The 9,367-nt window shown below is 43.0% G+C and overlaps 1 long non-coding RNA gene across 1 annotated transcript in view; it reads left to right on the forward strand.

The window, feature by feature from the left end:
• The window catches only part of LOC125611611, a 13,279-nt gene extending 7,192 nt beyond the window's left edge, over positions 1-6,087 (forward strand). Inside the window, exons 2-3 of the long non-coding RNA XR_007341822.1 lie at positions 2,485-2,583; positions 4,704-6,087. This is a non-coding gene — a long non-coding RNA (uncharacterized LOC125611611). The remainder of the gene's footprint in view (positions 1-2,484; positions 2,584-4,703) is intronic.
• The last annotated feature ends 3,280 nt before the right edge of the window (positions 6,088-9,367 follow it).

A 9,367-nucleotide genomic window follows, 5' to 3' on the forward strand; every position in this document is an offset into this window, starting at 1 on the left:
TTTTTTTTTTTTTTTTTTTTTTTGGTACCAGGATTGAACACAGGGGCGCTTAACCACTGAGCAACATCCCCAGCCCTTTTAAAAATACTTTATTAGAGACAGGGTCTCACTGAGTTGCTTAGTGCCTTGCTGAATTGCTGAGGCTGGCTTTGAACTCTTGATCCTCCTGCCTCGGCCTCCCGAGCTGCTGGGATTATAGGCATATACCACCGTGCCCGGCTTGTCCTTCCTTTTTCTTTGGCTGAGGAATATTAATCACTTCCCCAGACTCCTGATTCAATGTCAAACTCTGAAGTTTTCTCAGCCTCTTCTCTCTACCCTCACAGTGTCTGGAGATTTTTCTTTTCTTTTTTCATAAACATTGGGCAAAATACCTCTGAAAAACTCCCTCACCCTGAACTTTCCTCATCAATTCCAAATCACAGAGTATAAATTTCGAAGCTACCACTCACATGCCTGTGCTCATGTAATGCGGATAAAGCGTATCTTAGATTATTCCACGTTTTTATTGGCATAAGTTGGAGAGAATATTCTAGTCATGAATAATGAAGTGTGTTTTCCAGGTCAGAGCATATTCTTGCCAGGAAAAACTTTATAGCTCATCAACACCATTTGTTGAAGTAAATATTTTAAAGAAATATTACGCACAGAGCATTCAAGAAATCTCAATGACCTTAGATCTTAGTTTTCATGTTCCATAAAATCAGTTGCTGTTAGAGTTCGTAAACAAGTCTGGATGGTGCCTGGCAAAATGCCAGAGGGAGTGGTTTGAGAAGTAACAAAAACAAGCCATTAAGTGTGGAAATTCTTTATTGGTTGACTGATGTATCTAGTTTATGCTAATTAGATAAGCTGTGTGGAATGTATAAATACTGCTCCTGTCCTGCAATAAACGGCTCCTACTCCTGCTGTATCAACGTACACAAGTTATTCGTCACCCCCCGGTTATTTTGCTGCAGCCGGACTGCGGCAAGTTGCCTTTTTTTTTTTTGTACTTGGAATTGAACCCAGATGCTCTTAACCACCGAGCCATATTCCCAGCTGTTTTTATTTATTTTTATCTTGAATCAGGGTCTCACTAAGTTTGCTGAGACTGTCCCAGAACTTCTATCCTCCTGCCTCAGCCTCCTCAGTTGCTAGGATTACAGGTATGTGCCAATTTATGGGGCAGTCAGTTGCTTTTTTTTTTTTTTGGTACCAGGGATTGAACTCAGGGGCACTTAAGCACTGAGCCACATCCCCAGCTATTTTTTGTATTTTGTTTCGCGACAGGGTCTCACTGAATTGCTTAGCACCTCTGGCTTTGAACTCTCAATCCTCCTGCCTCAGCCTCCGGAGCTGCTGGGATTATAGGTATGCGTCATCCCACGTGGCTAACTGCTTTTGACTCAAATAGAATAAGGAGGCTGAAGGAACCTGCAGCCTGGAGTCCTCAATTAATGGATAAGAACAACCACCACCAAAAAACGTATTATATTATCATTTTGTGGGAAAAATTGCTTATTCCCCAAGTAATTTTTCTGTGGGTGACAAGTGAAGTGACATCTTGAGAATTTACATAATTTCTCTGACCTTTTTTTTAAAAGGATGTGTTTAATTCAGAGTTGGGATCTGGATTAATAACTGCTGGCTAGTTCTGCTGATAGAAGAAATTCAGAAACCAAACTCTCATTGCACCATGAGAGCTACTTACTATTTTTGCTGATAATGTCCCAGAAATGTGGTCACAGTCATCACCCACTGCTCCATCTCAGCAGCAACACAGTCATTAGCAGGCATTGGGCTTCTCTGAGAACAGTCTCAGTCTTCAAGTCCCTTCTGCAAACTTAACAGATAAATAAGAGGGAAATAGCCTGGCAAGAACAAGAATCACAAATATTCCCCCTGAATAACTTGGTAGGGAAGCAAGAGATAAGGGATGGGTAGAAAACTGCAACTCAATATCCAGAAGAACAGTTCAACTTTCCTCCCAGTGGCTGGTAATCTTTCCCCTTCTTTTGTCAATTACACTATTATTTTTCCCCTACCCACTATCTCCCAATAGCCTAAACTACTACTTTTTTTTTGATAAATGCTGGGAATATACCCAGGACCCCGTGCATGCTAGACCACTACAGCCCCACGTCAGAATCTTTTCCTAAGAGATTAGAACTAGATGAATATCCAGCAATCTTCTCCTTAGTTGTTAGAAGATTGCAGTCTTAATTGCATTTAAATGAGGAAATGCTTCTTGAACTGAGCAGACGGACTTTTACTGTGAAGGTAACAGCAAGACCACTTGGAAGAAACTGGCAATGCAATAAAATTTAATACCAGACTCTTATGACACATATGAAATTCTAATGGTCAGAGTAAAGTGATTTTTGTTTTTAATCCCAGTATATCCATGGATTTGAAAAATATTTACTGAGATGTGTTTCTTGAGCAAGTATTTCATGAATCACTTGCTAACTGACCTACTTTTCTGTTTTATTCCCCCCAAAGCCAAAACCTGCAGGTGGTTGAGACAGGAAGTAGGGGTGGCTCTTACCTTGCACAGAACTGGATATAATCCACCCCCCACACCCTGAGATTGTGCTGCAGGTAAGCTATTTTCAGTTCTGCCCTCAGTGTGAGAACTGGGGGAAGATGCAAGGAAGAAGTAGGCTACCAAAGGAACAAGACAGACTCAGGCAGGACAGGTTAGCACAGGGTGTGAGGCAGCATGGGCTCCTGGCTGGTCCTGCCCCCAGACTCTGCCTCTTGGAGCAGAGGGGCATCTCTCAGGATGGTCTTGCTGAATCGCATTCTTCTGACGCCTGGAGTTCAAGCTGTCAGAGCTGTCCCTCTCGTTGTATTCACCATTTTCTAGCTTGAACTATTTGGAAGCAGGGCTATGTCACTACCACCCTGGTTACACGGTTTGTCCCCAACCCCGTGGCAGGCTCACTCCCTGCCCTCCCCTCCTGTTCACCTTGAGCTGCCCTGGGTCTTGGAGTATCCCATGTAGATGCCCTGCACTTTAGCTTTTGCTCCCGCGTGTTTGCATGCTCTTCTTCCTCCTGGGTCATTTCATTACGTTTATTCTTCAAGTCGTATTTAGGTTCTTCCCTCATCAGACTTCCCAGAGTCCCAGGGCTGAAATGGATCTTGTCTCCTCATGCTTTACCTGGGCTTCTGGAGTCTTGTTTTTCTGAATGCGAGACTCCACACTCCTTGTCTGTCCATCCTCTTTTTCCGCTCTTTCTCAGAGGAAAAGGTTTTAATTGGACAGCGTCCGACTCCTCAGTCCTTCCCCTTATATATTGTGCTTTTGCTGTTGAAGCTGAGAACACTTCACCCACTCCTGGGTTCCAGAGAGTTCCTCCTGTCGTTTTCCTAAACATGTTTTAGGATTATGTTTTACTTTTAACTGTGGGGTCTATTTTGAGCTCATTTTTGTGTGAAGTGCGAGGTTGAGTGTAAATCTCATTTGCCCATGGACAGCCAACTGCTCCAGCAACATCTGTTGACAAAACTATCCTTCTTCTGTTGGATTCTCTTTGTAACTTTGTCAAACAAAGTTACAAAGTTGTGAATCATATTTGTGGGCTACTATTTCTGGGTTTTCTCTCCTAGTCTATTGGTCCACATGTTAAGATCCTAGGTATCTTGAGAGCCAGATATATGTCTTTATTTCTACCATGTCTTTGGCATATTATCTTGGAAACAGTAGTTAACTAACTTGGTGCCTAGGGCATTGTAGGTTCTCAATAAATTTTTGTTAAAAATAAAGAGTTAATAAGTGTCTTACAAATGGGAGTTAAATTATTGCTGAATTAGTTCTTAGAGTTTTGAGAAGCAGACTTAGGTGTCTCAGCCCAGTGATAACCTTTCCCTTGGGCTTCTTGACACAGTCACTAGAGTCCCCACATGTCCTGCACACTCTGAAGGCCTCTGCCCGTGAAAGAGGGTCTCATGTACAACAGCTGCCCCCTCTGCAAGCCCAACCTGCCCCCACACAGCTTGCACGCCAGGTCTTCCGCCCCATCTGGTGCCCAGATTCCCACTGTGCGCCCCACCCCCATACACCGGTTTTTGATCCCACCTCCCAGGGCACCACCTGCACTCTGCATGGTGGCCAGTGCCTGCCCAGCTACTCCAGACCAGCTCTATCAAATAGTAGACTTCTCTGCTCCCTGGTGGGCCAAACTGCCCCTTCTGCAAGGAGACTGAACCCATTGCAAGCTGGCCCCCTGACTCTAGGGTGCTGAATAGAGTTTCCTCCTGCCTTATAATCACTCTTAGCACAATCAATAATTCCTCACGTTCATCTTCCCTAACCAGCCTGCCATGGGGCTTCAATCTCCTGAGTGGACTCAGACTTAGTCAGCCACTGCCTCCACCTTTTAGGGTCCTGTGACACCAAGTCTCCCCTCCTCTCCTGTACTCCACAGCACGCCTCTGAGAGCTTCAGCTGACACTTTGGAAGGAATTAAGTTGGCTGGGACACTGGGAAGGTCCAGGTCTTTGGAATAACAAGCCAACTATTTATCTGTTGAGTGATAGCCAACGTGTCTCAGGCCTTGTTAGTCAAGTCACTTTGTCCATTTGAGCCTTCAAAGGAGAATAGTCATGATGCTCCTACTTCACAGCATTGACGCGCTGGCACGCGGGCAAGGCCCATGGAGCGCTTTGTTCAGTGTTGTGTCCAAATACAGAGTGCCATTTTCATTTAACCTCAGGACAAATTATGGAATGGAAGTCTGACTCCTGCTGAGCACCTGTCAGTATTCAGAACAGTGGAGCATTTCTTCTGAAATGAGACCACAGGGGCTGTGACTTTCATGTGACATTGGGCCCCAGCATATCAATCTACAGTGGTTGCCTCACTGGGTGCAGCAACGTGTGCCTCTGGAAGCAGCTTCTTGGGAGACTGAGCCACGCGGAGCACTTGATCCCAGGAGATAAAGGCCAGCCTGGGCAACATAATGAGGTCTGTCTCAAAAATAATAATAACTATTACTATTATTAAAATGGTTGCCTCTCCATAAAAAGACCATAAAAGACACACTCCCAATAAAAGGCAAAATAAAGATTCTCTATTTTAAAAGAAATAAAAGGAAGGTTAAATATAGTAGAAATATTGTAGAAGAAAAACTGCTAGGTTTAATTAAGATTTCTAGCTGCTTAGAAAAATGACGTAGTTAAGGTTACAAGCATGTGAATGAACAGGGTCAGGTTAAGTGTGTTTTTATCCAAAACATTTGGGTATAGACTAATTATTGTAAGAAAGGAATGATGTTAAATCAGATCTCAGCAGTAATTTTTTAGAATCTGGTGATTAAAACAAATGTTAAAGAAGAATGGAGAGAGAAGGAGAAAGATAAGGAAAAGGAGAGGTGGAAGGGAAAAAAGAGGAAGAGAAGGAGGAGGGAGAAAGTTTTAAGATTTAAGAATTTCTGCGTTTCTGAGGCATCTTTAGCCTGACTTTTAAGTTCCCCAAACTTATCGTTTACACACATATTCAACAGGCAGTAAGTTTAACATGCTGAGGACATCGTAAAAAGAAAACTCCAAATCATAAATATAATATGATATGCAGTACTAGGGATTTTTTTTAAATCATTACATTATGTTTGTTAAAAGTACTTTTAACAGAACTATTTGAAAATGGCACTTTGTTAAGAGATGAGTTTTCTGAACATGTCAGTTTTTCATCCTGACTTGTAACAATGAAAATAAGAATGCAAAGTTATTTGCCTACTTTAAAAAAGTAAGCAAGGATATGAGAGCTGCCAAAGTCAGCTGCCATCCTTTAAAAACATTATTTGCATAGGTAAAATTGTATATTTAATGTGCTTCATGTCACTTCAGTGCACCCAGTGAGACCTCAGCCTCTGAATTGTCACAGTCTTGGGGCTAATATTCTTTATAATGGCTTTAATATATGCACAATTTTTTATGCTCCTCCTTTAAAGAAATGGAACCAAATTCCTCTTCCCTTGAGTATGTCCTGGACTTAGGACTTGCTTCTAATAAATAGAATAAAGTGGAAATGATGATGCGAGTCTCAGGAAACTTGGTCCTTGAAGGTAGCATGGATTCTCCCTTGCTTTACTCCTCCTTAGATTGCTTCCTTTGTGGAAAGTCAGCCACCATATTGTGAGATCTCCATGTGCAGGAAAACCGAGGCCTATAGCCAATAGCCAGGTGAGGGAGGAGCTGGAATGGATCTTCCAGCCCAGTCTAGCCTTCCAATGACCATAGCCTTTGCTGGCCTCCTGATGTGGGGGAGACTCTGAGCCAGAATCACTCAGCTCAGGCAGCCCCAAATTCCTGAGCCACAGAAAATGTGAGACTATAAATGTTTGTTGTTTAAAGCCACCAAAATTTGGGGTAATTTGTTACACAGCAATAGATAACTAATACATTCTTAATACATTCTTAGAAATAACATATCTCCTTTCTCTATTTACTAGGAAAAGATCATATGAGCTAAAGTAGCTTTTCAGTTATATACCACTTGAATATCTCACCGTAGAACTCCTCTGCCTTCCAACCTCAGCCTGGGCCGGAGGGAGCACTTGAGGCCAGCTCAAGATGCAAGAGTAGTTGCTACATCAGGAGGCCAGCAGGGGCTGTGGTCATCAGAAGGCTAGACGGGCTGGAAGTCCATTCCTAGCTCCTCCCTCACCAGGCTATTGGCTATAGGCCTCGGTTTTCCTGCACATGGATATCTCACAACATGGTGGCTGATTTTCCACAAAGGAAGCAATCTAAGGAGGAGTGAGCAAGGAAGAAACCATGCTACCTTCAAGGACCCAGTTTCCCAAGGCTCTCTGCCCATGCTCCTAGGCTCCTGACACTACCTCACCCAACCTCTGTTTCCAGCATCACATTTCCTTCTTTGACTCTGAAGGAGTCTGCCTCCCTCTCAAGAGGACTTTATAATTCATTGGACCACCCAGATAATCCAGGACCACCTCCTCCAGAGTAAAGATCCTTAATTTAATCACATTTGCAAAGCCCCTTCTGTCACACAAGGTAACATATTCCCAGGTTCTAAGGGTTAGGCCATGGACATCTTTGGGTGTCTGTTATTCTGCCTACCATGTCCACTTTTAATGACAGCCCTAAAGGCAGATCAGGTGGCTCTCTGATCTCACCCACCTGCAGAGCAGCACCCTTTTCTCCTCTTTGCCTCTCTGTGCCCAAGTACCTGACAGGAACAACTTAGAGGAGGAAAGGTTTGTTTTGGCTCACAGTTTCAGAGTTCAGTCCTTGGTCAGCTGGCTTTAAGGCAGAAACATCATGGCAGAAGGGTATGGGGGAAGAAAGCTGCTTAGTGCAGGGTAGCAGGGAAGCAGAGAGAGAGGGAGGGAGGGAGGGAGGGAGGGAATGAGAGAGAGGAAGGGACCAAGGACAAGAGAAACTAAGATCCTACTTCCTCCAACTCCGGCGCCCCTTCCAGTAGTCCCTGCAGCTATCAACACAAAATAAGATAACATAACCCAGGATAAGAGCATGACATTACACAACATGACACACAAATGTAATAATGTTTCAATCATCACCCAGGAAACAGTCCAGACATCTTTCTGCAGCTTTTGGCAATTTCCCCTACTTCTGTCTCTCAGTGTATCCCTTGGTCTTCTCAACACCATTCTTTCCTAAATCTCTATGTCCTCCATTTATTGCTCAAAATTACTGTTTTCCAGGTTTGTCTCCTCTGTGCTGGCCTAGTGGCTTAGCACTCTCCCCAGGAGGCTTTTGACCTACCTGTGTGCAATGACTCCCAGCCCAGTTCTCCTCCTGGGCCAGGCTTCCCACTTCCTGGCCCACATTCCTCTGTGTCTTCTTGGCTTCTCCACCCAGATGGCTGGTGAGCGCCCCAAGCTATCTTATTTTGCTTTCCTCACAGAAGAGCTGTGACAGACACTTCTCTGGTTCTTTGTAGCCTCACTTGCCTCTTCGTGGCTTTTAAATGCTGGCCTTCCTCAAAAAGCCCAGTCTTGGCTTTTCCTCTTCTCACTTGATATTCTGTCAATTACCACCTCAACGTACACGTCTTGCACATTTATATCTTTAAACAGAAGACTTCTTTGAAGCTCTGGACCAATACACCAAACAACTTCCTTGATCACTCTTAGGTATCTCGAAGACAGCGACACTCAGCAGAGTCCCAAAGTGGATCTGATGTCCCCCCAGCCCTGTTCTTCAGGATTTGTCATTTCAGCCCCTGGCTTTGCCATTCAGTCCGTTGCATGACAATTTTCTTCCTTCCCCTTCATAGTTCACCTCATGGAGTTTACTTATTTTTTTTTATTGATTTTTTTTAAAAAATAAATGACAGTGGAATGCATTTCAATTTTTATTACACATATACAGCACAATTTTTCATATTTCTGTTTATATATAAAGTTTGTTGACACCAATTCGTGTCTTCATACATGTACTTTGGATAATGATGTCCATCACATTCCACCATTCTTGCTAATCCCCTGCCCCCTCCCTTCTCACACCCCTCTGCCCTATCTAGAGTTCCTCTATTCCCCCCATGCTCCCCCTAGCTACCCCACTGTGAGTCAGCCTCCTTATATCAGAGAAAACATTCGGCATTTGTTTTTTGGGATTGGCTAACTTCACTTAGCATTATCTTCTTCCACGCCATCCATTTACCTGCAAATGCCATGATTTTATTCTCTTTTATTGCTGAGTAAAATTCCATTGTGTGTATATGTCACATTTTTTTAATCCATTCCTTCACTGAAGGGCATCTAGGTTGGCTCCACAGTTTAGCTATTGTGAATTGTGCTGTTATAAAACATTGATGTGGCTGTGTCCCTATAGTATGCTGTTTTTAAGTCCTTTGGGTATAGTCCGAGGAGAGGGATAGCTGGGTCAAATGGTGGTTCCATTCCCAGATTTCCAAGGAATCTCCATACTGCTTTCCATATTGGCTACATCAATTTGCAATCCCACCAGCAGTGTATGAGTGTGCCTTTCCCCCCACATCCTCGCCAACACTTATTGTTGTTTCATGGAGTTTACTTCTGAGTGTTGTTTACTTAAAGATCAGCTTTATGGAGTCTGATTTAGGTCCTGTAAAATTTAACAATTTTTCACCCACATCATTTATTTAGTGAATGTTATAACACCAACCTAAAAAACAACCAAAAAAGCAAACTGAGGGGTATGGGAGGAGAGGAATGATGGTGATGGGGGTCACCAGGGTAACTGCTTTATAATTCATTAAGATCTACCTCAGAAACATCTACCTCTGTTTAGTGTATTTTCCTATGATGTGTTTTATTTTACAGAATGAGTTTAAAAAGCAACTGTTACCAAGTAAATATAATTTAATATAAAAAATTAACAAGAAGTACTAATATTAAAATTATTAAAC

The sequence above is a fragment of the Marmota marmota genome, unplaced genomic scaffold (assembly GCF_001458135.2).
Source record: "Marmota marmota marmota unplaced genomic scaffold, marMar, whole genome shotgun sequence".
In the NCBI taxonomy this organism is placed as follows: domain Eukaryota; kingdom Metazoa; phylum Chordata; class Mammalia; order Rodentia; family Sciuridae; genus Marmota; species Marmota marmota.